The 27,891-nt window shown below is 38.7% G+C and overlaps 1 long non-coding RNA gene across 2 annotated transcripts in view; it reads right to left on the bottom strand.

Moving 5' to 3' along the window:
- The window catches only part of LOC140709703 (uncharacterized), a 237,881-nt gene that overhangs the window by 190,014 nt on the left and 19,976 nt on the right, over window positions 1–27,891 (bottom strand). Inside the window, exon 2 of one of the 2 annotated variants that reach the window (XR_012090435.1) lies at window positions 7,328–7,502. The exons of the other annotated variant lie outside the window; for it this stretch is intronic. This is a non-coding gene — a long non-coding RNA (uncharacterized lncRNA). The remainder of the gene's footprint in view (window positions 1–7,327; window positions 7,503–27,891) is intronic. 2 annotated transcript variants of the gene reach the window in all.

The raw sequence follows: 27,891 nt of genomic DNA, 5'->3' as shown, positions 1-27,891 counted from the left end.
GTATTTTTAGTAGAGACAGAGTTTTGCCATGTTGACCAGGCCGGCCTCAAACTCCTGAACTCAGTTGATCCTCCTGCTTCAGCCTCCCAAAGTGCTGGGATTACAGGCATGAGCCACCACACCTGGCCCTATGACATATATTTTTTCATCATTACCTTTATTATTATGTAGCACTATATATTTTATCTGTTTATCTTATTTTCAGCTTCCACTAACCAGAGCAGGAATTTTTGTCTGTTTTATTACTATATTCCCAGCACCTAGAAGAGGTGCTTAGTAAATATATGTGAAAATAAGAAACTAATTTATTAAAATAAAGAATGAAGATAACTGCAAGCAGAAAGTTAATTGCTGGAACCATAAATGAGGGCACAAAGAAAGAAAACATACAGTAGATGAACTCAATAAAACTAACATATAGACTTGTGTTACATTATCAGAAGTGTACAGGCATTCAATATGTATTTGAAGTTGGAAGTGAGAGAATACAAGTAACCTTGAAAAGTTTACCATCCACTTGGGGATGTAAAACACATGTAATACTTTCATAAACTCCATAGTGCAAAGTAAAAATAAATTATAAAGTCAAAATTCATATAATGTCAATATTGAGGAGGTACAACAAGAGCCACAACTGACGAATAGAAAAGGTGGTTTAGAAAAGAAGGGAAATGGTTCTAAAAGGAGGTAAAGATATGAATGTGTGAGCAGCTGTGTTCATTGCATGGAAGAGCAAGTGAAGACAGCTTTTTCATTTACTCATAAACATCAGTTAAGCATATTTTTATATTCAAGACATTCAGCTGGAACAGGGAAACAAGATACAAACCCTGTTCTCAGGGAGTCCACAACCCAGGTGGGGGGAAATATGTGTTAATTACCATTGTGATGCCACTGGGATCCTAACCCAGATGAGTAGGTGAGTGAGGAAGGAGGCATTGCTATGAAAGGCAGTTTATGAGCTAAGTTTTGAAGGTCATATCACATAAGAATTAACCAGAAAATACACAAGGAATGCTTACAAGGAAAGTGTGGTGCTCGTGGACCAGCTGGCAGGAAGTCCCTCTGAAGCTGAAAGGCCTGACACACCAGTAGTAAGACAAGCTGGAGAGGTGAGTGGGTGCAGGGATGGGACAGCTTGCTTCCTGGATTTGTCTGAACCTTGGAGCCAACGGGCTCCACAGAAGGAATTGAGAAGAGCAGCCATGCCGGGCACGGTGGCTCTCGCCTGTAATCCCAGTATTTTGGGAGGCCGAGGTGGGCAGATCACGAGTTCAGGAGATCAAGACCATCCTGGCTAACACCGTGAAATGCCGTCTCTACTAAAAATACAAAAAATTAGCTGGGTGTGATGGTGGGCGCCTGTAGTCCCAGCTACTCGGGAGGCTGAGGTGGAGCTTGCAGTGAGCCGAGATTGTGCCACTGCACTCCAGTCTGGGCAACAGAGCGAGACTCCATATCAAAAAAAAAAAAAAAAAAAAAAAGTTGGTCATTCCCATCATCTAACGAGAAGTGCAATTTCATATGGAACACACTAAAAAAGAATAAGAATCTGCTTAATAGTACCTGAAGCCTCTGCCAGAACTATGGAACTAAAGTAAAAGATGAGAGGTGAAATTCAGCCTTTAGCTCTCAGCAGGGCTGCAGCAGTGGGTGCCCCAGGTGACAGAGGGGGCCAACAGCAGAGGGCACCGCGTTAGGAAGACAATCCCAGCTGCTCCCTCTAGAAAAGTCAGGAAGCATTGTGGACAGAAATCAGAAGCTACAGTGTGGGATTTGGCTTATTTCAGGTCAATTCCTTTCCACTTACAGTTCCATCTGTTAAGTGATTCACAGAATATCTGATCAAAATTGACTTTTATTGAATAAGGAAATAAATATGTCACAAACTACAAAAGCCTTCCTACTTTGGGTCATTTATCATCATTTTTTTCTCTATTGCAACAAATGGGGTGGGGACGATATGAAAAACAACTGGCCTCCAGACCGAGCATATGTACTATACACTAAGAAAAATGTTTCATAACAGCAAGGTATCTGCATGCCTGAATCACCTGGAGAACTTTTCAAACGTACTGATGCCTGGTGGGCGGACCACCTGTGGATCACCTGCGGTCAGGAGTTGAAGAATAGCCTGGCCAATATGGTGAAACCCCATATCTACTAAAAATACAAATAGGCCAGGTATGGTGGCGGGCACCTGTAATCCCAGCCACTAGGGAGGCTGAGGCTGGAAAATCGCTTGAACCCAGGAGGCGGAGGTTGCAGTGAGCTGAGATTGCACCGTTGCACTCCAGCCTGGGCAACAAAAGCAAAACTCCATCTCAAAAATAAAAAAGAAAAGAAAGAAAAAGAAAAAAGTATAAAAAAGTACTGATGCCTGGGTACTACCCCGAGAAATTCTGATTTAGTGGGCTCGGGGTGGTACCTGGGAATCAGTAATTATAATTTACCTATTAAATATCCTAAGAAATCTCATGATAAAAATCAACTTCGACCGTGTATAGCAAAGAATTTCCCAAATTTATTTCACCATGAGTTCGTTTTCTTTTGCAGATCACTTATTAACATCTAACAAAATACGAACCTTCAGCCAAATACAATTTGAGAAGTGCTAGTCTTTATTTTTTAAAAAATAAATATTCATGAAAAATTGTGTACATTTATCACTGTTCCATATTAACCATCAATCATATTTAAATGAAACCTGAGGAAGAACACTGAACTTTCATTAATCCTCCTCATTAGGTATAATTGTTTTCAGACAAGTGTTAAGCAAATAAACAAGAATGAACATTTCTCTTTTCTACCAGAGACTATGAAACAGAATTAAAAGTTCGCTACCCCACACCTATCTTTTGCTCACCCAGTTGAGCTACAATAGATCCTGCTTCAGGATAGCAATACTTCCTCAAAGCAAATGTCTTAATAATTTACAACTCCCCTTCATTTTTTTCATGACCTATGGCACACCTTCATGATTCACCAAACAACTAGCCCACATAAGTCTCTTAATAAATATTAAATAAGCCCTTTGGAGGCAATGCATGGTAGTGAAAATAGCATATTCTCTTGCAAGAGCCAGGTCTGAGTTTAAATCACATTTCCACTACTTATTAGTTTTGTATCCTAGGGCAAATTTATCTCTCTGATCCTGAGTTTGACTAATAAAGTGAAGATACCCAAAATATCTAATTTTCAGGCTTGTTGGGAGATTAAAATGTATGTAAGTAAACTGCCTCACAAATAAGGTGCCCAATAAATTGTTTGAATGAATGGTTTCTAAAGTAATGACATGGTTATTTTTTAATCAGAAACTGCTTTAAAATTTTTGCAGAGTATCATGTCAGACAAGGTTTAAAATAAAGTTTTGTCCTCTATTCCCAGGTCATTTTTGAAATAGTTGTACATTCTGCAGGAAACTCAAACAAGCTATCAGAAGTTCCCATAGCTATACCACAATAGCCCTCTAATATAGCTGACGTCATAGACATAATCATAAATCCTTAATTTTCTGTTCCTGAGCAGATATTAACAATGAGCTTCTTTATGCTTCGGTTTATACAAGCATATTAATGCCAAGGATACGTGTATGCTGACAAATGTGGGCAGCCAAATGGCAGAGGTTATTGATGAAAACAAACATATAAATATGGCTGCTCTCAGAAAATTCTTTCATGCAAGAATATTGAAAGGTCGAAGAATTGGGGAAACCACTGCAATTATCTGTTTCAACTCAGATCTAATACCCAAAATTGTCCAATTCCAGAAGCTCATTTCCTTGCGTAGATGGCAATGTTATTTCATTCATGTTCTTAGAGACCAATTGTAAAGTGACCTGTGGTGTAAATTTAATGAGTAAGGAGTCCTATCTCACAAGATAATTTACATTACTACTTATTAAAGACTTTGACTGTGACCGCTCACCTTTCAAAATGGATTCCTGTTGTATGCCGCTTTAGAGAGGTATTTCAAAGAGATGATTTTCCTTGTCTCTTATTCAAAGCTCCCTGATGCTGAAGAACCTTTCAGTTGCTTCCCTTTGGGTTAGAAGTAACAACTGAAAATTCTTGATGTGACCTTGAGGGCCAGCTTGCTTACCTTACTGACTTAAATGCTTGCCACCAGCCCTCCCCTCACAGCCGAGTCTCCATACTCCACTCATATTAAACTATTCTATCCTCAAATTCTCCTGCCTGCCTGAGGCCCCCATAACCTTCCCTAGGAACGTTCTATCTACCCCTCCCTGAACCTAACTAGCATTTATTCAACTTCCCTTGAGCTCTTTCCCACTCCCAGCTGAGTTATATATCCCATATTAGTGACTCTCATGATAATACCTTTACAATACTCACCATCACTTACTCCAGACCTACTTTCCTTTATAAACTGTAAGCTTCTGAGGGCTAAGACTGTCCCTGTCTAGTCCAACACTACCAGCAGCACCAATACAATTTATTTCTTTTGTTATTTGTTGTTGTTGTTGTTGTTGAGATGGAATCTCACTCTGTTGCCCAGGCTGGAGGGCAGTGGTGTGATCTTGGCTCAGTGCAACCTCTGCCTCCCAGGTTCAACTTATTCTCCTGCTTCAGCCTCCTCAGTAGCTGGGACTACAGGCAGGTGCCACCATACCCGGCTAATTTTTGTATTTTTAGTAGAGATGGGGGTTCGCCATGTTGGCCAGGCTGGTCTTGAACTCCTGACCTCAGGTAATCATCCTGCCTCAGCCTCCCAAAGTGCTGGGATTACAATTGTGAGCCACCGCACCCAGCATATTTCTAATACGTAACTGAACATGGTGAACAAAGAAGAATTTCTGGAAGAAGTTGAGCTTTTCATCAGCGTTCACTTTTTTTCCATCTTGTTATTTACCTCAAAAAAGGAAAAGCAGAAGAAAGAATGTGCTACCTGTGGCATTTTCTTATGTGAGCTGAATCTTAATCTGAATAATTTCACAGGCATCAGTCAGAGCTTTTTACTTAAAGTGACTGCTGCAAGAAAAGCTTTAATTTTTAATATTCTACTTCTCCAAATAATAAGAAACATAATCAGCATTTCATGTTTGTTCATTAAAAATATATGTCATGTGTAACTATTAAAGCATCGTAATAGAGACTGAAAATAATTTATTAAGTAAACACAATTTAAGTGACTTACCTTCCATACTTTTTAATTAAAATAAGCCTGCTTTTATACATCAGCTGTCGGTTAAACCTTTTGCTAATTTTCCTCTGCAAATCTGCTTTACCCCCTTGTTATATTTTGAATGAACCAAACGCATACAAATAAATCAAACTTTTATAATTCAGAGATTTAAAAAGTGCAATTGACACAAGACTGTTTTTACTTATCTCAATTGTTGCTTGATAAAAACTAGGTTTAACACAGGGGCAAATAACATTAGATTGAGAATATCTACAATAGAAAGTCTTAGGAGGTGATACTACTTTTTTATGTCTTATTTCATTTCAGAACTTACAATTTACTTTGTTCTTGATGTGTGTATACAGCCAAAACTATTCTCACCTTTCTCTTCCATGATGACTCTCATTCACTAGCTCGTAAATGCAATAAGAATAAGGTGGTGGTAGAGTAAAAAGATGAGAGATAGCTTTGAAAAAACTAAGAAGTAGGTTTAAGGTGAGAGAGAGTCAGTGTGTGTGTGTGTGTGTGTGTAAGGCATGATCCAGAGTGGAAATAACTAAACCATGAGTGATAACTGAGAGGATAAACACAACCACATATGCACAACTGCTCTGAGGAATAAGAAGTAGACAGCAGACATGAAGTGTCTCATCAACGAGCTCTCAGTCCGGCCCACCAAGTAGACTTAAAGACCTAGGAAAAACAAGTTGCTCCCTGGAAAGGAGCAATTGTGAAAGAGTTAAGCTAGAGACGAGTCAGCATTCACTTTATCCTCCTTTGTCCTTTTCATTCCAGTTCAGACAGAATTTGGGAATGGCTGGTTCATTATGTTTTTGAAAAAAGAAATATCCTCCAAATTAAAAAGAAATCTTTTTTTAGTCCATCCCTCTCCTGAGACTTTAATCTCAATAAAAAACATTGGCAATTTTTTTTTCTACAGCCAGCCCCTTTAAGATGTTTCTGAAAATCTACATTTTTAAAATTAGTTTATTTTAAAAATAAATTTTACATAAATATCACTGCTTTATGAACTGTGGAAAGTCTCCTACTCTTTGACATGGAGCATTATTTATCTTAGGCAATGAAATGTAAAGCTATTTTTTCAGACATTTGTTAGTTCTCATTTTGAACCCATTTACATTGAAACCAGTTCAGTTTGTGGGTTGTTCATTAACTCAGTGAAAGAAAGGAGGAAGGGATAGGAAGGAAGGAAGGAAGGAAGGAAGGAAGGAAGGAAGGAAGGAAGGAAGGAAGGAAGGAAGGAAGGAAGATTATTTAGGTAACATATGTAGAAAAACTGGAGTGTTTCCTGTATATCCACAGATCAGACAGTTACTCCCAAGACATATCAAATATTTTCCTTGGGTTATAGAATAGTGATGCTTTAGTCCAAATCCTCAGCATGATCACAGGAAAACTACAGAAAGTCTGGAGGGACTCTGTAGGCTGAGTATTTAGAAGTCACTAACTTCAGAGGGTAGACTTCTTTCTACATATCATTAGCCAGCTGCTATAATAAAGAAACTTACAGTTGCTTACACATGGCTAATAAGTCCTATGATCAAGATTTAGTAAGGAAATATAAAACACACTACTGAAAGAACAGAGAAGTTCATTCTAATGGGAAAACTTGCTACTTGGAAGGCTGCAAGATCATGACTCCTTAGGGGAGATTTAGAGATGAGTCACTTGGTCTAACACATCCACATTTAAGCATAAGTACATTAAAGGGTTCATATCGCATCTAAATCTTCCTCAAGAGAAAATCCTTGAAGTAGGAGCACTTGGTATATCTGTCTGTTAATTATGTTGGTATACAGAGCAGAAGTTGAGTTGAGAAAAGAAAACCATTATTATTTCAAGAAAAGAAAACCATTATTCTTTCAGGTGTTGAGACCACTGAGTACCAACCGCAAAGTTATAGAAAGAAGTTTTGTAAAGATGTGAATCCCATTATATCAAAGCCCAATAATCAATGCTATTAGAAAAACAAGGAAATAATTCCAAATACTAGAAAGAGACAATAGATTTTACCTCCTTTGATTTAAAGCTCATATCTATTTATGCACAAGAAACAGTACACAATTGATGCAGTCTTCTAAACACAAGCACTTAAATGTCAGATTACACAGAAGATTATGGAAAGCAAATACAAAAGAAAAGGAAAAATACTGGGAAAGACCTTCTCAAATGTAACCAATGTTTAGTGGATCTTGTTGGCATTTAGAACTGCCATTGACGTGACTACTTGTTGAGTTTGCTCAGAATCACTTCCTTCTCTTCCAGTAGGAGCATCCTTCTCTCCAGTAGCACCATCCCTATTAAAATCCACAATCAGTCTTGATGCCTGGCCCCACCTGCCAAAGGAATGAAGGATTATTCAGGTTCACCAATGAGAGGATATCATTTTCTTAACTATTTTTTTCATGGATGGGCATCTAACACCAACATGGTCAATTAAAGTCTATCTTGAGATTTGGTGCTGACAGAGACAGGAACTCTCTCTTTTGGTGGGTTCACAAACAGTAAGTGCATACTTTGGGCTACCAGGGCCCATCTCTCCTAACAAATGGCTAGAACCTGCATGAAAAAGACAAAAAGTACAGAACCATGAAATGGAGATTAAAATAGAAATATGATCACATTTTTCAAGCCCCTGGATCAAGTTGTGCCCAAAACTATCCAGACTGCCCTATAAGATGAACCACCAAGTGCTATTTTCATTAGTTTGTGTTGTGTTTCTGTCACTTGCACCTGAATGAGTCCTGATTACTAAAACACAAATGTGTTTCCATGGTTAACAGCATAGACAGCACAAAATGTTTAATCAAAATGCTAGAAACAATTTGCTAATTTACAAAATCTATGATAAATTCTATAAAAATAAAATGATCGAAAATCTGAACTCGAACTTCATATTTGAGCTCTTTGGTATCATAATATCCCATGTGTATTGAGACTTTCTTTGAGATTTAGTATGATGGTGATCCTAACACAGGTGTGCAAACAGCAGTTTGCATATTCTGAGAACCATTGTGACATTCTCTGGAGATAAGATTGTTTTGTTTTGCTTTCCCATAGCCACAGATGGCATCCCTGGTCCTTTTCTAAAAAAGTTACTTAAGCATGCCTTTTTTCAAAAAGATGCTTAAGTCCTTTGTAACTGTGAGGACAGAGATAACATGTTTCATGGAAAACAAAGAAGGGCTCTACTTAGGATAGGTCAACAGATAGGTCAACAAAGTAACCCTCCTATATGAAGAACACAGCCTGTATAAGAATTGTGTGAATTGTAATGCCTGCTTAAATTTTTCCTTCAGTATTATGGGAAACAAATAAATATCTATGTTATCTCAGTTACTTACATTCTTTGTGCTATAAGGAGGATATGGTAGAAACCTGGACATGACCTAAAGGATTTTTTTTTTATTCTAAAATAGCATATATTCCTAAGACACATATTCTTCTGTCCTAAATTCATATATAGCCTTCTCAGGCCCTTAACTCTTAGCCACAGTCTATATTTGGTGGTCATAGATGTTGTTTTTCAAAGACTGTGACTATATAAGTTATCTTGAATCTAGTAAAATAGGAATCATCATTTTGACCCTGTAAATTGGAGTAATTCCATACAGCGACTCTGCAAATTACATTGTAACCAATCCACCCTTCTTAATCAAATCTTACCTTTTTCTATCCAGTTCTGAAAAGCTTAGAAAGAATTTTGCTCCATGTTCTACCTAGTAATGCCTGATTTCCCTTAACTCAGAGACCCTTAGAGCCTTATATTCAGTTGCAAAATTGCTGAGAAAGCTAGAAAGCAGAGCAAATAACTGAACTGCAGCATCCAGGCTGTAAGAAACTTGGGGAGTGTTGTAGTAACCAAGCGACAGCAATTTGCTTTTTCCCCTCTTCTTAAGCCATGTCTCCAATGACATATACATCCTAGAAAATGAAGCAGTATTATAAAGTGGCTAATAGTCCCCGTCCTTCAGAATCTTTAAGGAGAAATTGCCACTTAATTTTATTAGAAACTGTTTTTATGGCAATTTATACCAAGAGTCATAAAAAATGTATCATTCCCTGTCACCCAAAAATTCCACTCCTGGGAATGTTTCCTAAGAAAATAATTTAACAGAAGGGAAAACTAAATGCACGATAATGTTATTTACATCTTTAACTAAAATAGCAAAGCATCAGAGGTAATCTACATGTATCATAACAATGAATCTTTAAATAAATTACTGTGTATAATTCAGTGGAATATTACACAGCCATAAAATTATAATCACACTGTTATAATATTCAGTGTAAATGTATAAAAACATTATATTCATTATGATTACAACTACCAACACTAAAAATTTACACAGATGAACACTAAGATGAATATTAAAAAATAAAAGTAATCATATTAGGATTATGAGGTCATTGGTGATCTTCCTTTTGTCAAAATTAACTTATGTTATTATACATCAGCTATGATTTTTTTAAGAAAACTTATCTTCTCCATCAGAGAAGAAAAGTCAACCTTAGCTTCTCATTCATTACCTAAAGAGTTTGGTACTGAGCATCTCTTTTGTGCCAGGGTTCATTTGAAATTAGGGATATATTCATCAGGAGATTAAAGGCAAAGTCAACTATTCTCTGACCAAGATTTCTTCCCTATTGTCCCACGGCATTAGAAAGTACTACAGGTCTTTGTTACCTAATATTTTTGTAATTACCATATTTTGTTAAAAACTGGATGCCCATTTTTGCCACATCTTAAATATTTCTGAAATTGAAATACATTCTCTAATTCATGGTGTCTTAAAACATTGCCACCCAGGAACAGTTGTGAGGAAGTTGTAATTGCCTGCACATGTGCAAATTTGGTCATAGCTCTTCATATGGTTGTCACTTTAGTTGAGTTATTTGCACTGCTGGTACTACAAATGATGAGTCTCATTGTGTCCCTTACAATTTTGCACTATTACTCAGCATTAAATAAAATGTGAGAGACAAGCAGAAAGGCAAGGATACTGAGCAACACAGTATAAATCTAATAACAGTGAAGCAAATATCCTTCATGGGAGGAATGATTATCATTCCACATCCTCCTGCAATAACAATTTATTTCACTTGCACAAAGTGAAGATGCACAAAGATGCATACATGCACAAAGATGATAGATGATAAAAGAAAAATCTAAATCTAAAATAGTCTCTTAGTAATGTGAAATAAAAATTGTAGGATATAAGAAACATTGTGCCTTGGTGTAATGCGGAAGCATTGCTTTTAGTTTTACATAAAATGATGACATCACTTAAAAATCGGTGGCTATTGTAGATTCAATATACACAGTAATTGATGAGTACCTACTGACGACTACATTTTGTCTTCAACTATTTCTCCTATCTTCTAGATGATATATAGGGTTTCCACAATTTGCCATACTTCTGATTTATGCCAGAGAACTCAAGTACTAAATATGAGGTGAAGAAATCAAGGGAAGCATCGATTCTGAAGAATGTTCTGTACCCTACGCCATTGTTGAGGTCAGTGGCATTAATTGTTGAAAGGGAGGGAAGAGGAGACATCTGACAATAAACATTTTCCATTTAAGGGCAAAGATCACAGTGGCACACTGGCCCTGATAGAGTCCCTGGCATTGTGATTGTATTAGTCCATTCTCATGTTGCTATAGAGAACTGCCCAAGTCTGGGTAATTTATAAAGCAGTTTAATTGACTCACAGCTCCACATGGCTACGGAGGCCTCAGAAAACTTATAATCATGGTGGAAGGGAAAGCAAACACGTCCTTCATCACAGGATGGCAGGAAGGGGAACTGCTGAGCAAACAAGGAAAAGCCCCTTATAAAGCAACTAGATCTCTAGAGAACTCACTATAATGAGAATAGCAGCATGGAGGCAACCACTCCTATGATTCAGTTACCTCCCACGGGGTCCCTCCCACTACACGTGAGTATTATGGGAACTGCAACACAAGATGAGATTTGGATGGGGACACAGCCAAACCATATCAGTAATAAGAGAATGAAAGTGGGAGGGAATGATGAAATGACTGCATTAGAAGATTATTTCTAATATATATAAACTTCACCACTTTGAATTAGGCAAGAGGCATCCACAGCCCAGTTCTTGTGAACTCGCAAGCATTGTAGCTTCACTTAATTAATGAAATCATAGAGACTTTCAGCTTGGCATCTGCCTTCTCAGGAAGATCCTAAAAGGGCACACCTATGTGAAAATATCCTATACCCACAGTCTAATATTAACATGTGTACATTTTTTTCCAAATACTTTCAAGTTCCATTTTCCATCTATTTATAGATAAGAACACACTTAAAAAGTCTTAGGCATCTTTGATAGGGTATTATGCTTGTGTCATTCATAAAGAATATGCAAAAACAAATTTTAAAGGCAGGTTCTGTCATTAAAACTCTATGGTTAAGAACTGTTTCCGGTGGAGTCTTTAGGACTTTTCCTGAAGTTACAGTTAGTCTTGTGAATTCACTCTTCCACTTGAAACAAACCAGATATTTAATTAGGTAAGCCCAATCAAGTCCTCTACCCTCTCCTGGTCATTCTAGGTATGGTTGATATCTCCAGGATATTCTCTCAATTAGGAGATTATTGCATTATTACCTAATTTTATTCAACCATGAACAAAAAGAATTTGTTGCTTCTAAGACATTTCACCTACAGAGAGTTGTTCCCCATAGAATTGCTAATAGAATTTTATGTCTAAAAAGTTGATCTTCCAAATATCACATAGGTTTTTTGTTTAGTTTGGTTTTTGGAGCACTGCCTGTCAACAGTGCACCATTTCACTGATATTTTTATTACTTTATTTACATTCATGACCTTCTTGTTGGTGGCATGATGCCAAAATACCCTCATTCTCAGCTTGTCTTTGAAATTGCTCTCTTGTTGACAGTTAACCCCTACAATGAGAATACAAAGAATGAGGCTGGTGGCCCTCTCTCACATTCCAACTTAAACCTTCTAACAATCTAACAATCAGTTCTGTTGTCAGGGATTTTTAAATTGTTATGCTACTACCTCAGTGAGAATACACTCTAGAACCTACACCCTGTTTTCCTTTAACTTTCCTTTAAATTTCATGACAATATTTCTGCAATAGATGAAGCAGTCTCAGATATCCTTACATCAACTCATGCTCATATACATCAAAAGCCCACATAAAGACACATATTTTAGTCTTTCTACTCCCTGCCCTAACTCCACATCACTTCCTGCCAGCCTTCCAATGAAGGGTTCCTGTAACCTTCTGAGAGCCATCATGAGCCATCGCCAAAAGTGCACTTGTGTCACCTTTCCTCTGATACAGCCCTTCTGTTTTCTCTCTTCATATCAAACATTCATCTGAATTTATCCTGGAGAGTTGGACAAGCTATCTGAACAGGCATCTTCTTTAAAGTGCTACTTTGCTCCAGGACAAGCAAATCTGGCACTCACATCCTTTAAGTACCTACTTAAATATCCCCTAATCAAAGAGGCCTCCCCTGAACATTCTTTAAAAACAGCATATGCACTTAATATGGTTTGGCTCTGTGTTCTCACCCAAATCTCTCTTGAATTGTAGCTCCCATAATTCGCAGGTATAATGTGAGGGACCTAGTGGGAGGTAATTGAATCATGGAGGTGGATTTTTCCCATGCTGTTTTCGTGGCAGTGAATAAGTCTCATGACATCTGATGGTTTTATAAAGGGGAGTTCCCCTGCACATGCTCTCCTTGCCTGCCACCATGTAAGATGTGACTTTGCTCCTCCTTTACCTTCCACCATGATTGTGAGGCCTCCCCAGCCATGTGGAGCTGTGAGTCCATTAAACCTCTTTCCTTCATAAATTACCCAGTCTCAGGTATGTCTTTATTAGCAGTATGAGAACAGACTAATACAGCACACTTACACACAAAGCACTAACACATGTGTCTGCTTCCCCTCTTTACTCTTACCTTGTTTTATTTTTGTCTTAGGACATGTTACCACTGCTATTTTGTTTGTTTGTTGTCTGCCTTTTCTACTAGAACGTAAGCTACAAAAGAGCATGAATTGGTTCTGTTCTGTTCACTGCTGTGTCTCAGGAACTCCCTGTTAGGTAACCATATCTGACAAACTGGTGGCACTCAATAAACATTGTAAATGAATGAAGGATGAATGAACAAATGATGCAACTCAGCTTGCGCATCTGGAAAATGAAAGGGTTTGAGTGAATGATCTATGAGGTATTTTTTTAGCTCTAACACTCTGAAATTTTAATCTATTGATGAATTATCCAATTGACATTTAAATTGTCTAGGTCTCACTTCAAAAAAGGATTTAAAGTAGCTGTATTCTCTAAGCTTCTAGATTCTACACTTCTTAACAATGTCTTCTGCTTTGAAGGATTCTCCCTAAAATCAAATAGGTGCTCAAAAAATTGTAACAATTTTTCAATAAGTCAATCAATATAGAAAAAGATTAAGGATTAATCTTCATTTCTTTTAACTTCTAACATTTCTAACTTCAATCCTAACTTCTGTTGATCAGGCTATCATCAATTCCAAAAAAAAAAAGTCAGCACTGACTAATTAACTAAGTATATGAAATATTTATTCTCACAATCACTCTATGAGGCACTTATTGCTATTAATCCCATTTTACTATTTTACATATTAACAAGCAGAGCCAGAAACTGGCAGAGCGAGACTTGGAACCATAAACTAATGACTTTAAAGTTGGTTTCCTAATGTTATTCCTTGAACCTATGATTCCATTCATTCCGTTCCTTCTTTTAATTTATTTATTTATTTTGAGAGGGTGTCTAGCTCTGTTGCCAGGCTGGAGTGCAGTGGTGCAATCTCGACTCACTGCAACCTCCGCCTCCCAGGTTCAAGCGATTCTCCTGCCTCAGCCTCCCAAGTAGCTGGGATTACAGGCACACACCACTACACCCAGCTAATTTTTGTATTTTTAGTGTAGATGGGGTTTCACCATGTTGGCCAGGATGGTCTCAATCTCCTGACCTTGTGATCTGCCCGCCTTCTCTTCTTATTCTTAATTTTAGCTTGAAACTCCCCTGTTGCCATTTTTCACCAGGAAGTATAGTATAAGTACTTCTTTGTACCTTTTTCTTTCTTTCTTCATCAGTTCTCTCTTCTCATCTTATCTGACAGCAGTAAGCTTTGATTTTTCAGGAAGAAATTCAAAAGACTTGTGCCAAGCCCCAGCCACACCAAACAGGGAGAGAATTTTAATGGAAATAAATGACATTAGGAAATGGAAGTGAATTGGTAGTGTGATTGAGCATAGTCAAGTGAACATGCACTGCACCTCATACTGTGGGTGTCTGCAGTCGATGAGGCTCAGATCAACACAGGAGGGGACTGGCTCAACTCCTCAATAGCAGTTTGCCTTCAATCTTGAGTGCTAGAGAAATAGAACTAGGGACATACACCTGCTCTACAGTGTAAGCTGCACTACAAAGGCTCTGCTTTCCTCTGCTTTTACCCATCACCTGGCCCACAATGTGTGCCCTGATGACCAGAGCCTTTGCCAACTCCTTTTTCCCCCTCCTTTTCTCCTCTCACTTTGCAGTAACCATGGCTCTTTTCCAACAGGCTTGTGTGGTTGTCCAGAGCATCATTATGTTTATATTTTGGAAGGTAGTTATGGCATCAGTGAAGAGAAAATGCTGCAATAAAAAAATAAACTATAAGGCAGGGGTTCCAGTTAGGAAAATAAGAGGCAGTTTTGAAAAAAAGCTGGACTGAACTTGAGCAATGGCAGTGGAAGTAGAAAGGTAGGTTCAATTTTGAGATTCAATAGCAGAGCAGAATAGACACTGCCACCAGTAAAGGCCTCTGTGTCAATGGACAGCAACACAGCTATCTAACTCAGCCTTCATTCTCAGCCTTGACCCTGTCAGCAGGGCATATCCTCTCTCATCTGTCATTTTGTATAACTCCTCCATTTCATTCTCACAGCCATGTTCTTCCATTCTTACTCATAACTCAGCTCCCTCTTTTATTCTTTTTAAGAGATAGGGTCTTGCTGTGTTGCCCTCGAACTCCTGAGCTCAAGAATTCCTCCCACCTCAGCCTCCCAAGTAGCTGAGACTAGTTAAAGAGCTGGGCACATGCCACCACACCTGGTTCTCCTTCTCTTTTAAACTCACCTTTATAACTGTCATCAAGCCCTTATGAGGCATCTTGATCACAGCAGGAACAAATGTCTAAGATTTTTGCAAAAGTTTATAATCCAGAGTCAATGTGAATCAGAAAGATGGTCATTTTGTGTCTTGAGTTTCTTCAATTCATTGTAACCTTCTCTGAATGAGATCTATTTTAAAATCTATGTAGAATCAACTCAAATGCCCATCAACGATAGACTGGATAAAGAAAATGTGGCACATATATACCATGGAATACTATGCAGCCATATAAAAAGAATTAGTTCATGTCCTTTGCAGAAACATAGATGAAACTGGAAGCCGTTATCCTCAGCAAACTAATGCAGGAACAGAAAACCAGACACTGCGTGTTCTCATTTACAAGTGGGAGCTGAACAATGAGAACACATGGACACAGAAGAGGAACAACACATACTGGGGCTTGTTGTGGGGGTGGAGGGAGGGAGAGCTTAGGGTAAACAGCTAATGCTTGTGGGGCTTGATACCTAGGTAATGGGTTGATAGGTGCAGGAAGCCACCATGGCACACATTTACCTATGTAACTAACCTACACGTCCTGCACTTGTATTCCAGAACTTTAAATTAAATTTCAAAAATTCTATGTAAATGTTAGTAATCACAAACTTGTGAATAACTAAGATTTTATTAAGAACAGTTTTATTGAAAATTATATTGTCATTGAACCATAAGTGTTTATTAAATGTGTAATCTCAGCTGACTCAGGCAGGAATATCAGTCCTGACTCCTCACCTGTTAGTGGCTAATGGAAATAAAAGCTTTGTATTTCTCTACTAGGTCAGGTCCACAGGAGATCCTGAGGATTAAATAAAAAGAAAAGACATTCTTGATCAAATAAGTGTAGGAAATGTTGCACACCCTAATCCCTTCTTAAAGCACCTTTGATATTCACATTAACATCTCAAAGACTCTGGGAAGTCTTATATTAATTACAACTATTTAACAGAGCATTTCCCAAAAATTGAGGCCATTAAGGCACTGTTTAAACTTAGAAAATCTATTTAATCTAGCCGTTTCATCACTTTCCTAAGGTGGAACCATTTATCTTATTTTCAACAGAAAATGGTAGAAAAAGCCAATGAGCACAATTACAAGTTACTTAGTAAAAGAGAATTGATGCCCCTTAAAAACATGAGAAATGTCAAGACTGTGCCGTACATAGATCATTGTTCCATTGATCTATAGCCTTCTTTTGTGAAAAAGCTGAGTGTTGGGAAAAATACTGAGGCAGGGCTTGCATGTCTGACATAATGTCCTCTGAATATGTCTAGACTTGCAGGCTCCTTGCTCCTTGCTCTCCCAGGATTGATTGTATCTTGGGTTAAAAGAACCTGCTCTCCATTATCTCAAGTAGCAGAACATGTTCCTTATAAATGCTAAACCACCACAACTGTAGATCATGCACCTACCCTTTTGACCTCCACATTCTCACCACCTGTTTCTCTGTTGGATTACCAATAAATAGTGTGGGCTCCCAGAGCTCTGGGCCTTTGCAGCCTCCACAATCGCGATGGCCCCCTGGTCCCACTTTTCTCTCTCAAACTGTCTTTTTCTCAATCCTTTGACTCTGCTGAACTTTGTTGCCCCCACAACTTGGTGATGGGTCTGATCACCCCAACATTCCTGGCAGCCCAACGTGGGGTGACAAAGACCCCAGTGAAGGAACACTAGAGTGTGTGAAACCAGAGGACGCTTCATCAAAGGACACCCGAGGACATCTAAAATGAAGCTTGGCAGGAAAGCTGAGCACTCAGAAGAACCAGGGTAACAATGGGACGAAGTGAAAGCAGACATTCTGCTTACTTAAATTTCTTAAGGCATTTATTACAAAGAGGGGGAGTGAAAGTTAGTACTCAGAATTTGTTATCACTCTTTAGTGCAGTAAAGCAGTTTTGCCCATGGTTCCCAGAACAAGGGACTATGGAGTTGGATGAATGGAGAGAATTGGCAGAGATTTTTAAAAAGCATATGAAGATGGAGCAAAAATTCCAGTCTTGGTTTGGTCAATGTGGGTGCTAATAAAAGCAGCTCTTGAGCCATTTCAAACAGATGACAACGCAGATTCAGATGAGGAAGAGGAGGATAAGTATAAAAAACTAACTGCAGATTCTGAATGTGAGGAACAGAAACCAGAAGAAATTAAATAAGAAAAGGGAAACTGAAAAAAGTATGTTTTACTATCACCTTGGCTCCACCTGCTGAATTAAGTGAATGGCCACCTCCTCTCTCTCCCCTTAATGGGTGAGAAAATGAATTAGCTACAAAACTTACCACTACTGTAGTTACAACATTAAAACCTGGAGCAATTGGTAGTACTAAGACCCAGTGGAATCTGAGGCTAGTTTATTCAGAGAGCACCTCAATAAACTGAGGCATTTCCGGCCCAACAGTGCCCTTACAAACATACAACAATTGTTCCCCACCACAGAAGGCTGCTGTAGACCTTTGCAGCACAATTCCCATCTCCTTACTTCCTGGGGAGCCACCAAAAAAGGTCCCTATGGGAGTTAGGGGACACTTACCCTCAAGAACAGTCAGTCTATTACTTGGAAGGTCTAGTCTAAATTTGAAAGGTATCACTGTGCATACGGAAATAATTGACTCTGATTATACCAGAGAAATTCAATTAGTTATTAGTTCCTCAACTCCATGGTCTGCTTCCCTAGGAGAAAGAATTGCTCAGTTGTTGACATAAAGCTGTAAAGCAGCACAGTGAAAAGAACAGGAGGCTTTGGTAGTACTAATCCAACAGGAAAGGCTGTATATTGGGTTAATCAAGTGTCTGACAAAAGACCTATTTGTACAGTAGACCTGCTGTTGGATACTTACAGATTGACACACAGGCCTGGTGGGCAGTAGTCCCTGGAAAAAATAAATCATGGGCTGCTTTGCATAGGGCAAGTAAAGTCATCCTGAAGCTTCAGTTTCCTGGTTAACCTGCCTCTGCTAGAGAAAAACAGATTTAACGAGCACACAGGCATGATATGGGCTGAATATGTTCATTGTGGTGTTTGTGGCCTTTATGATGGGAAAGTTCAACCTCTACTCCTACTACATCGGTGCAAAACAAAATGAAACCTTCACAACAGAGTTTTAAGACACTGTTCTGGGCTATATTTGGACTTTTTGAAGTACAATCAGTGGTCATCAACTATAACCACAAATTCGTTGAAAACATTGGTTATGTTCTTTATGGAGTCTATAATGCTTCAACGGTCATTGTTTTGCTAAATATGTTAATTGCCATGATCAACAATTCATTCCAGGAAATTGAGGATGATGCTGAGGTGGAGTGGAAATTTGCAAGGGCCAGACTCTGGTTTTCCTGCTTTGGGAAGGGGAGAGCACTTCCTGTTCCCTTCAATCTGGTGCTGGGCCCGGGGTCCCTGTTTTATCTCTTGCTGAAGCTTAAAGTATGGCCCTCTGAGCTCTACCCAAGGTCATAAAAAAGGTTTCCAGGAAAGTAAGTAGAGCTAAGTAAGTAGAGCTAAGTAAATAAGTAGAGTTAAGTAAATAAGTAAAGCTAAGTAAGTAAGTAGAGCTAAGTAAGTAGAACTAAGTAAGTAGAGATAAGGGAGATAAATAGAGATAGATATATGTACAGAGAGAGATAGAGAGAGAGATAGAGAGATAGAGATAAATAGAGAGATAGAGACAGATGGAGATAGAGTCAGATAGAGATAGAGATAAATAGAGATAGAGATAAACAGAGATAGAGATAGAGATAAATAGAGAGATATAGATAAATAGATAGAGACTTGTAGGAACTCACAGGAACTTACAGGTACCACAGGGACAGATAGAGATAGATGAAGACTAGCAATATAAGGTCAGTGCCCTAGAGAAGTACTGATCAGTGCCCTAAAGAGGTACAAAAGTAGAGATTAGCAAAGACTACCAGAGATTTGCAGAGACAGACAAGAACATTGTAAACTACGGAAATTAGCTATGACTCAAAGGGCAAACATAAAAGGAATAGAGGGGAGGGAGGTAAGGATAAAAATACCCTTTCTTTTCTCTCCAACAGGACCTTTTGGTCCTTTAAACTTAATCAAAGGGCAGGTGCTTTGGTGTCTGCAGCTTTTGCTGATGCACAAACATTACATTCTCTAACTCATTTTAATGCCACAGGCCTTAGAAAACGATATGGTCACATACAAAGAGCTAGATAAAAGGAAAGATAATTACATGGGGAAAAGGATTTGCTTGTGTCTCTCCGGGTGACAATCAGGCGCCTGTGTAGGTGGCCACCAAACACCTGAAGATCTATCATGAGCCGCAGCATCTAGCAGACCCACCTGTACAGTGTGAATTGAAGGTCTGAAATGCCTCGATTTGCTTTCCCTGTGCCTTCTGTTAGAAGGGGCCTGTTTTTCAACATCAGTGGTCTCCCCGCTACAGCCACAAAAGTTTTTGCTTCTGTTTCAATAGATTTACTAATGTGGGGGTGAGGGTATGCTTGCGTTTTTGCAGGAGATGAACAAACCGTGTCGATGCCCTCAAGATGTGTACAACCATGGAATGGGAGACTGGAGGGACCCATGGATCCCAACTATGGACTGAGTTCCCCCAGTATGAGCCATGAGCCATGATTCATGAGCCATGAATCTGAATGCGAAGATGGAATGAGGACTGACCAGAGTCACGATGCCTAACGGACCAATGCTTTCTGACTCAGCTCCTCTCTTCCCTGAATACAAGAGACCCTAATAGTTAGGCAGGAATATCATCACCCCATTCAGCAAGAAGTTACAGAAGACGGACCTTTATCCTTCTGCAACCCCTAGGATTAAGGGTCCTCTTGTAAAAGAGAAAGGGGAGCTATGTGGAGAGCGTTCAAAACAGAGCAACTCCAGTTTGCATAAGGGCTAAGAAAAATGAAGCTGGATCACCAACTGGCAATGAAGGGCTGCACAGCCTGCAATCCTCTTGCTGAATTAAAAGGTCACCTTTTATACTAGTAATAATGATAGCTAGTAATAATGATAGTAATAATCATACCTTCTCTTTTACAAAAAAGAGAAGGGGTGCATGTTGGGAAAAAGCTGAGTTTTGGGAAAAATACTGAGGCAGGGCTTGTATGTTTGACATAATGTCCTCTGGAATGTGTCTAGACTTGCTGGCTCCTTGCTTCTGCCCCTCCTAGACTCCTAGATCGATTGTATTCCCATTATCTCAAGTAGCAGAACATGTTCCTTATAAATGTTAAACCATCACAGCTATAGATCATGTGCCTGCCCTTTTGACCTCCACATTCTCACCACCTGTTTCTCTGTTGGATTACCAATAAATAGCATGGGCTCCCAGAGCTCTGGGCCTTTGCAGCCTCCACAATCGCAATGACCTCCGGTCCCACTTTTCTCTCTCAAACTGTCTTTTTCTAAATTATTTGACTCCACCAGACTTCATCACCCCACGACCTGGTGTTGGGTCTGATCACCCCAACAGCCTTCCTTTCTCAAAATAAGCTTGTGTTGTCTGTCACATTGAAGGGATGAAATCACTCCCTGGCCATTGCAAAGTGAACTTAAGAGGGGAGAAGGAAGGAAGGAAGGAAGGAAGGAAGGAAGGAAGGAAGGAAGGAAGGAAGGAAGGAAGGGAGGGAGGGAGGGAGGAAAAGAGAGAAAGAAAAAGAAAGAGAAAAAGAGAAAGAAGAGAGAGAGAGAGATCTGCCCCCAGAGTGAGGTGTACTATGAGCTTCATGGGTCTTGCACCTTATAGTTTCCCATGAGAAGACCTAGACATGCTTGATACTATCGTATAATTTTGTAAATTTCCAAATAAGAGATAGTTAAACTATAGTGGTTTAGACTGCTGTCTCTTTATGCTCTCATTTCCTCTGTCACATTTTCTCCTATGTAGGGTAACTTTGGTGTAATCATGAATCATTTGCGTTTTAGGCTAACAAGAAGCTGAGCAGGGGATATACTGAGTTGGGGTTTAACAGGACATGTGTCTGTAACTTCAGGCATTTCTATTAAGTTGTGACCAGCCATTTGGTACAGAAATGACTTCCAGAAATGTTTCTACAGCCCACCCTGTCAACTTACCTGGCATTTTCATCAGAAATGCTTGGCCAGAAGTTATACTATGACATTAACATGGTCTACAACTTATCCAGCACCAAAACTATGTGGGTTGTGAAGGGGAAATAAGGTTTGAAATGTAGGAAGCCAAGAGCTAATTTGTGTAACGTTTTGCATAGAAGATTCTGTTCTCATTGACACATGATCAAAATTGAAGTTTCCTCCTGTAAGGAATGAACTTGATTATGCAACATACACAAATATAAATGTACCACACATTTTCCCCATTTCTATGAGAATACTTTCTTTATGTGAAATTTACCAGAATGTTTGTGTTTGTAAGTCACAAACCTATAGCTGTTACATATTTTATGCATCCCAAGATAGCGGATTGTATCCCAGAATATCCAACACATATTGTTCTGATAAAGTCTAGTAATTCTAGATGAAATAACACACAATATAATTACCAAGGCAGTGAAATAGACTGAATAAACAAGTGTAAAATATTCATTAATAAGTCACTGTGTGTAGTATAAGATTAATTTGATTACAACACTTTTAGCTGAACAAAATAAAGCAGCAATTTTAGATGCACTGAATTACTCTTGTTTATGCATTAATTTCAGATTCATTTTAATTTGTCAGAATTATGGATAATACTAACATTCAAATGTGATACGAAGAAAAAAGCCAAAATGTAAACTGAAAGAGAAGTTGGCAGAAGTTTCAGTATCACCAAAATTCTTATTATATCACGATGGAAACTAAGCTTGCAGATCAGTATCGTGAACACGAGAAAAGGAATTACACCAGGACTGTTCCAACCCAAAAATAAAAAAGTAAAAGCAGATGAATGTCTTAGTAAAGAAAAACACAATTTGCATGAGAATGTCGAAAACACTGTTTAATGAGTGTTGTCAGATCAAATAACATTTCAGAATAGATACTGCCTAAGATAACTTAAAATGCCTAAAATATAAATTTTATATATAAAGCAAAGTTTAAAGAGATTTCTTGCAGTTTGACAAGAATCCTAAACATTTGGCCAGGCGCGGTGGCTCAAGCCTGTAATCCCAGCACTTTGGGAGGCCGAGATGGGTGGATCACGAGGTCAGGAGATCAAGACCATCCTGGCTAACACAGTGAAACCCCGTCTCTACTAAAAAATACAAAAAACTAGCCGGGCGAGGTGGCGGGTGACTGTAGTCCCAGCTACTCGGGAGGCTGAGGCAGGAGAATGGCGTGAACCCGGGAGGCGGAGCTTGCAGTGAGCTGAGATCCGGCCACTGCACTCCAGCCTGGGCGACAGAGCGAGACTCCATCTCAAAAGAAAAAAAAAAATCCTAAACATTTGCATAATATTACCAATGGATGGTTTCTTAGCTGAAATAAATGTTGCCAAACCATCAGTAATATAAATCAATTTTGAATCCACCATGATAAAGGAAAGACTATTATCTATTATTATCGCTATAGAAAATTATATTTAAATTTTTTCCCATTTGAAGAGACAAAGGGAATGCAACTAAAAATGTAGCAATTATAGAAGTGTATCAGAAAGTTAATAAAATATTTTGTTATTTTTCAGGATTTTGTGATGATTTCATATCTGTATAGTTTTTAATGCATAACTTGTGATTTCTCATTCTAAATAAATATTCATTTTCATACCAAATGTAGCATATGCAACTTTGTATTCTTCTTCTCAGATAAAGCCCCCAAATCATAACAGCCTCAGACTCCACACAATCTGGATCTGTTCCTAAGCCATTGTTACTTGGACTTTGGCTAGTTAATGCATTCAAGGAGATTGACCAGTGGTTATTTGATGCCATTTACGTACTGACTCAACTACCAGTAAATTTAATCAAAATGGATTCCATACTTAGATATCCCAAGAGAAGCTTCTTCAAGCTCAAATCACATCCTGATATTGAAACAATTATTTAATGTAGAGAAAGCTGGTAGAAATAAACATTGCGCTCTGTTCTGGAAATTTTAAGTTTTATACATTGGAAATGATTCCATATCATGATTTAGACATCAGACTTTTAAAGGTACATTTATAATGTAAGGGCATATACATCTGGTCTATTGCTTATAAAACCCAGTTTCATAAGGGAAGACTACTAGCACTTACTCATGGTCATATTCATAAGCAAGATGATACAAAACTGCTATTTGCCTTGTGTCCTGTTGCCATGATTTTGATAATGGATTAATAGAGGCAGCTGAAGACACTACAGGGAATCATGGGTCTTTTCCTGCTTATAGTAATGCTGCAGACTGAAAGAAGCTCCTGGAATATACTACTCTCCCTCTCTGCCAACAACTACACACACAGATCAATAACCCGCCTTCTGTGCAGTATTAAATAAGCTATGTGGAGTTTTAGAGATATGGAAACTCATTCTTATGGACTTTAATTTATTCTAAAGAGTGTTGTCTGTGACTCTTACAGCAATTTAACTGCTTCCTTTCTTTGCTATCCCCAGTCTCTTCTCCACCATAACAAAAAATTAAGGAAAAGGGAAGAGTAGAAAAAGGAAACTAAATACCCAACAGTTCAATACGGATAAAAGGGTAGACTTGTATTTCCAACTCTTCATCCTTCCCCAGTGCTTACAAATTATTAAAAATAGGTACAGGCATCCTATCTGCAGGAGTTAATCTTCATAATTATCTGGTAGTACATGCTACACTCACAGAAAGCTATTAAGAGATGGCGAATCAGCAATGTTATGGTAACCCTTCCATTTTTCATTGTTATGTTGATGAGCAACTGAAATGGCTGTAATTAAGATGATATGCTGTAATTCTATTTTTAGTAGATCTGTTCACTGTCAAAATTAAATATATATGGCAATAAAAAATAACCTGACATGGTAAATAGCATAAACAGAAAACAGATGATGCTTTCATGGTGCCATTCTATAGTCACACAGAAGAATATCTGAAAAGTGTATGATATGGCCCATTTTCCAATAAAGTTGTTTAAATTTCCTACTCATAATATGAACTATTTTTTGAACAGCTCTGAATTCCTCAGATGACACACGCATCATGCTCTGCAAGTCCTCCTGGACTTAGCAATAAAATCACATTAGCCATGTGGAAGCCTGCAGACTTGAACCTCTGCGGCAGTGTAGGCTGTGAGCCCTAAGACTCAGAGAGATGGTGAGACTAAGAGGGAAAGGTGGAGAGTGGTGCTATTTTGGGGATACCAAGCAGGTGGCCCCCTTTCCTCAATTAGGTGGAAGTGACTGGGAACCCAGCAGTTCAATAGCTGCTGTCCAAAACATGCAGAAGAAATGACCCTTGGCATTACAGACCTGATCAGTCATTCTAGGCAGGGATCTTGGACCCAAGTCTGAAAGCCATCATCTGTTCCAAACTCCCTCCTTTCAGGCAGGTTAATCTCCAAGCCATCCAAACAGATGGCTGTCTCCTTCTCACCTCCGTCTACAGAGGAACAAGGGGACCACTTGACCCAGCTGAAAGAGTCTCATAACAAGACATGCATCGAAGGAAGAAAAGATTCTGTCAGTAGAAGCTAATGTTCCTGTTACAGAAAAGATTGTACAAGAACACATCCCAGCCATGGCGATGATCACTATTATACTGTGCCAACAATGTCACAGCACGTCTCTATCAATGTCACCTTGGCCTTCGTGTCCTGTTTCCCATAGAGCAGGAGACAATCAGAGTTCTGACAGCTATCTGTCTTGTTCCTTATTTTCCTGTTCTAGCAAGACAGGGAGAAATGATGACCTTGAAGCATTTATGAGATGTAAGCTGCCTCTCCTTTATTTTCTCTCCAAAAAAATGGATACTCCAGACTACGTTCCACTTTTTAAATCTTTTTTATCAAGTCCTAAGATCTACAAAAATGTATGATATGATTATAATCATGACTACTAGTATTAACTTCCAGTCAAATCTTCAGATTTTCTCTAGACAGGTTCATATTATCACAAGAGAAAATTTGGTAAAGTTATTGAAGACTTGCAACCTACACTATCTGCACTGACTTACTCAATGTTAAAAATTCCCAGCTTCAACTCCTGTAACATATATTTAATTGGATGGAAAGCTACTATGCCTGACTATAGCTTATACCTTACTGAGTTAGGAAAATTATACAATTCACTTTGTGAAAGTGTATTAAGCAAGAAGTAAACGATATCTTACGTGCATGGCTATCAGTCCTGGATAAAGAAACAAATGGTCATTAAATTCTACTTATGTCTTTCCAAGAATTTTCAGAGTAGCCACTGGGAGAGAAGCAAGAATATATGAGCCATCCAGTCTTCAGTTTATATTTAAGAGGGTGATGGTGTGACTTTCACCTCTCTAAGAGGCTCCCACCTATTATACCCATTCAACAACAACAACAACAAAAAAAGACTATGCTTCTGTACAGAGGCAGTATAGCACAGTGGCTAAGGCCACAGCTAATTGGCTGTATGTTCCTAGGGAAATAATTTAACTTTTCTGTGCCTGGAGTTTCTCTTCCATCACATGGAGATAATAATAACCCCTACTTCACAGGACTGTTACAAGGTCTAAATGAGTTAACATGTGAAGAATTTAGAACAGTGCCTAATACTTAGTAGCACTCAATAATACCATTGAGCAAGCAGCTGATGTTCCAGACCAAGAGCCAGCAAACCTTTCTGTACAGGGCCAGACAGTAAGCATTTTAGGCTTTTCAGGCCATGCGCTTTCTATAGCAAACACTCAACTCTAACATTATAGCGTGAAAGCAGCCCCAGTCAAATGACAAACAAATGGGTGTGACTGTCTTTTAATAAAACTTCATGGCTGGGCGCAGTGACTCATGCCTATAATCCCAGCACTCACGCCTATAATCCTCAGGAGGCTGAGGCAGGCAGTTCACCTGAGCTCGGGAGTTTGAGACCAGCCTGGCCAACATGGTGAAACCCCATCTCTACTAAAACTACAAAAATTAGCTGGGCGTGGTGGCAGGCACCTGTAATCCCAGCTACTTGGGAGGCTGAGGCAGGAGAATTACTTGAACCCTGGAGTCGGAGGTTGCAGTGAGCCAAGATCATGGCATTGCACTCCAGCCTGGGCAACAGAGCAAAACTCTGTCTCAAAATTTAAAAATAAAACTTTATTTACAAAACTAGGCAGCAGGCTGGATTTGACCTATGAACCATAATTTGCCAACTCTCTTCCAGCCTAATAATGTTCTCTGATTGTTCTGTTGTATAGACCAACAATCTAAAGATTGAGTTTCAGTGTTATTCCTAGACTCAGTTTCCTACAAGGAAGTTTCCTGATTCTTGACTCAATCCTTGCATGGATTTGCCAGTGTCAAGATTTCTACCTGCATTCTTGACCCTGGATATGACCCTGGTTCATGTGGTGGATTGTGTCATTTACTTCTTCTGCTGATATTCATCACCTTCATTTTGTTTATTAACTTCATGATACCCATATATAGCGTCTTTTAAGCACATCGAACCCGTCTATTCATCCATCTATCCAAGTCATTATTTCATTAAATCCATTATTCACAAACATTAAAGTAAGTGCTAATTTTGTGTGTGCATGAGTACTGTGCAGGATTCTGGGAATATAAGCATGAATAGGACCGGCCTACATTCCACATTTAAAAGACCCACAGCCAGAAAATTATTATAACAATAGGCTTTCACCTACATACATGTTCCAGATACCACATGAGTCCAGGAAAGGAAGCTTCTTCCTCTCTTGGGGTCTTCATATATACTGCTTCCTTTGCCAGAAGGCCATTTTGCCCACTCTCTGCCTGGAGAACTCTATATAGTCTTTACATTTTGCCTTAAATAGTACTTATTCAGAGAAGTAGCCTCACTTTCATCATTTCAGGTATGTTCCACCTGCTGGACACTCCCCCTCCAAAGTCTTTAAAACAATGAAAATAAAGTAATTATTTATGATGGTTTGTTTGATGCATATATCATCCACTAAATTATTGGCTGTCTTCCATACTGTTACATGCCCGGCATGAAGTAAAAGGGAAATGCCACATTTGGGGTGCCTTAAAAGCAAAAAGGATTTCAGCAAAAAAGCAAAAAGGACTTCAGCAAAAAAAGCAAAGAAGAAGTAGCATTGCAAAAAGCGGAAAAAGCAAGTAGAATTGAACACCCATGCAGAAGAGCACCACACATTCAGGAAGTGAATTAGTTGATAGTTCCTCATGGCTAGAGCTCAAAAGAAAACACTAGACAGGTTATAAAATTGGAAAATCAGCTTTCTCTTTGTTTCTATGAGTTTGACTTTTTTAGATTCCACATGTAAGTGAGATGGTGCAGTATTTCTGTTTCCGTATCTGCCCCCTGTAGATGTATATCCAAACAGCACACTGTACACCTTGAATCGATATTTTTATTTGTCAGTCATACTTCAATAAATCTCAAAAAAAAGAAAAAACATGGAAAAGTAGGCCAATAATGAAGAGGGTACATGCCAAGGAATTTCAGCATAATC

The sequence above is a fragment of the Chlorocebus sabaeus genome, chromosome 21 (genome assembly GCF_047675955.1).
Source record: "Chlorocebus sabaeus isolate Y175 chromosome 21, mChlSab1.0.hap1, whole genome shotgun sequence".
In the NCBI taxonomy this organism is placed as follows: domain Eukaryota; kingdom Metazoa; phylum Chordata; class Mammalia; order Primates; family Cercopithecidae; genus Chlorocebus; species Chlorocebus sabaeus.
The sequence above is the reverse complement of the archived record's forward strand: the minus strand, read 5'-3'. Positions and strand labels throughout refer to the sequence as shown.